The following is a 3,556-nucleotide window of genomic DNA, read 5'->3' on the forward strand; positions in this document are numbered from 1 at the left end:
GTAACACCTCATTCTACTGTATTGCATCCTTCCAGAAGTAATACCGTCAGTGATTATGGTAACACCTCATTCTACTGTATTGCATCCTTCCAGAATTAATACTGTAGTGATTATGGTAACACCTCAGTCAACTATATTGCATCCTTCCAGAATTAATACCGTCAGTGATTATGGTAACACCTCATTCTACTGTATTGTTTCCATGGCTAAGAATCTATTAAGGAGTTGTTGTTGTTGTTATGTGCCATGGAGTAGGTTCAGACTTATAGTGACCCTGCACAGGGTTTCTGAGGCTGTAAATCTTTACGGGAGCAGAAAGCCTCATCTTACTCCTGTGGAACAGCTGGTAGTTTCGAACTGCTGACCCTGAGGTTAGCAGCCCGATTCATAACCACTACGCTACCAGAGAGTGGCACATATTTATTTTCCCTTCCTTGATTAAAGAATTAAGCAAATTAGAATCTGACTCTCTTCTAGAGTTAAACTTGAATTCTAACTCATTTATGTATATTTATATACTATATCTAGATACATTTAATTCTTGGGAAAATACAAAACTCAGTTATTAGAACTAAAACAAATATCTGATGTATAGAACAAAATTCAAGCCACAATATCTTCTTATCTGAAAGGCTAATAATATAACAGAAATTAAATTAACCAGTTGGGATAAAAAAACAATTGTGCGTCAATACTGTAGTTTATATTTTAAAGGTCAAATATTTTTATACAAGCAATTATATTCCCAGAGCAAAAGGGTATCACACCAACATAAACCTCATCCAGAATAAAAAGAGTTACCGAGAGAATCGATTACATAGTAAGTACCAAGCACGTATTTAAGTGGAGATTTCAAATTTCAATTAGGAAAACAGAACGTGATTGTTGAATTATTCTTTGAAAAAAAATAATAATTTTCAATAGCTTCTTATAAATATAAATATTTTGTTTTCATTATATTAGGTTGTTGTCACCTTTTAAATAATCTAAAGAAAACAAATGCACATTTTATAACTGAGAAACAACATACAGTTCTTTACCTACTTTGTATTTAATGAATATGTAAATTAAATAAATATTCCAAAGTAGAGTATGTTCTTTAGAAATACTAAAATTATGACAAAGAAAGGTAGTTATTGTTATTTTCATTTGTTTTTACCTAACTAATCAGATAATGTAGTCTATTTCTACCAGTCACTATAAGGGAGACAGATGAGGCTCTCTGTCCCATAATGATTAACAGCCTCTGAAACTCTATATAGGGTTGCTACAAGTCAGAACTCACTCAACAGTATACAACCACCACCACCACCAATCAGATACAACATGAAACTTTAAAAACCTAACAGTATACATTTGTTTGAAAATATGTGTCTGAATATTCACAGCCCGGACAATGCACCTAATTATGGAGTGCTGATATGATGCTGTAGGATAAGCACTGGACTACTAACAATAAGGTCTGCAGTTCAAACCCACCAGCAGCTCCTGGCAAACTCTATGAAGTGTCACTAAGAGTCAAAACTGACTCAGTGGCACTTAACTACAACAAAACATGCTGTAAGATAAGCACTGGACTGATAATCACAAGGGTGGCAGTTCAAAGCCACCAGTCATTCCTCAGTAACCCTATAGAGTTGCTATGAGTTAGAACTGACTTGATGGCACTAAACAACAATACACTGATTCACAGAAAATACTGTTTCAGGAGCAAACTAAAACTGAATCAGCAATTTCAGGAGATAAGACATTTTTCTATTCATATTTTATTGAGTAATGAAGAAATATAAATGATTTTGAATGAAGGATTTCCGTGAACTGAATCTCTTACAAATATATATTTTTAAACATTCAGGTAAGAAAAAATTAGATCAAAATGCATTCCTTTAAAATAACAAGAATAAACTTTCATTAATATGTGGCAACTGTCTTCTATACTACACATGGTACAGGAATCCTAGTGGTGTGAAGTGCTGCTAACCTACAGGTCAATGGTTCAAACCCACCAGCTTTCCTATATGAGAAGGAGTAATTAGTCTACTTTCATAAAGATTCACAACCTCGAAAACCCTATGGTGCAGTTCTACTTTGTCAAAAATTTAAAACTGTGGCTGAGAAGTCTAATTTTTTACCATTTCTGAGCTCCAAATCTTAATGAAATTGCTCAAAAAGTGCGATGCTTCATGGAAGTGGAGCAAGATTGCCTGATAATGAGTGTTTTACATCCAAAATAATTCAGATGTGACCTCCTTCATGAGAATTTTGCAGAGTACTCAACTAGACCTCTTTATATTCAAGTAGGAGTTAGGAGAACTAATGGGTTTAGAGAAAGAAACGATTTGCATTCCTTTTACAAGGAGAGGAACTTGGTGCATACTATTTTTCTATGTGCCTATTGCGATCCTAGCATTTCCTAAAAACTTCTATTCATTGTTATTTTAAGTTCATAAGTGCTGATGGAACTGTCAACATCAAAGCTGAGAGCAGTCTATTCTGGGAATCATCTATTAGTAGAAGTAAAACCTCTAATTAAATAATGACTTCATTTCATCCAGATCTCATGATAAGAATCAATATCCAGGCCACTGATCTTGCATTAATTTGTCCACGTCATCACTAATCTTGTCACAGTCACACACTACTGATACCTTGACTTAACCTTGAGTGCAACCAAAGGACTAAAATACACCCTGAAAACAGGCTTTCTGTTAAGATATCAAACACATTTATTTCTCTGGAGGCTTTGATGGAGACTTAAGTTGTAGCATATTTCATAAATTATACTAAAAACAATGCCTTTAGTTAAAAAAATGTATATAATTAAAGTCATCTAACCAGAAAAGCTCATCTTTTATGTGAATGGGCAAACTGTACTCTTGTATTTACATGCTCTTTTATTCCTTGTGTGTTTCCATAGACAATTTCAATTCAAATAATTAATAATCTTAAATAAAGACATTCTAAATGAAATGTGATGATATAATCCAGGACCTACAAAAACAAATATAATACATACGCACACACATATAAGGGGACTTCAAAACATGTATGAAAAAATTCATTGCAGACATGGTACAGAACTGACCAGTGTTTCGTTCTGTTATACTTAGGGATACTACAAATCAGATGGGACTTGATGGCATCTAATAGCAACAACATTATACAATATAAGCTACATAAAACATTGTCAGATACAATGCCAGAAAATGAGCCCCTCAGGTTGGAAGGCATTCAAAACGTGACTGGGGAAGAGATGCCTCCTCAAAGTAGAGTTAACCATGATGATGTGAATGTAGTAAAGCCTGTGGAAGAATAGTCCATGGGACCTTCATTTATGGATGGGGCACAACTGAAAATGAAGAGAAACAGCTGTAAACATCCATTAAAATCAGAACATGGAATGTACGAAGTATGAAACTGGGAAAATTGGAAGTTATCAAAAATGAAATGGAACGCATCAACATCGATATCTTAGGCATTAGTGAGCTGAAATGGACTGGTATTGGCCATTTTGAATCTGACAACCACATGGTTTACTATGCCGAGAATTACAAAT

The 3,556-nt window shown here is 34.2% G+C and overlaps 1 protein-coding gene across 1 annotated transcript in view; it reads right to left on the reverse strand.

The window, feature by feature from the left end:
• GPC6 (glypican 6) overlaps positions 1 to 3,556 on the reverse strand; it is a 1,623,644-nt gene that overhangs the window by 548,194 nt on the left and 1,071,894 nt on the right. The window lies entirely within an intron of this gene.

This window comes from Chrysochloris asiatica, unplaced genomic scaffold (genome assembly GCF_000296735.1).
Source record: "Chrysochloris asiatica unplaced genomic scaffold, ChrAsi1.0 scaffold00005, whole genome shotgun sequence".
NCBI classification, from domain to species: Eukaryota; Metazoa; Chordata; class Mammalia; order Afrosoricida; family Chrysochloridae; genus Chrysochloris; species Chrysochloris asiatica.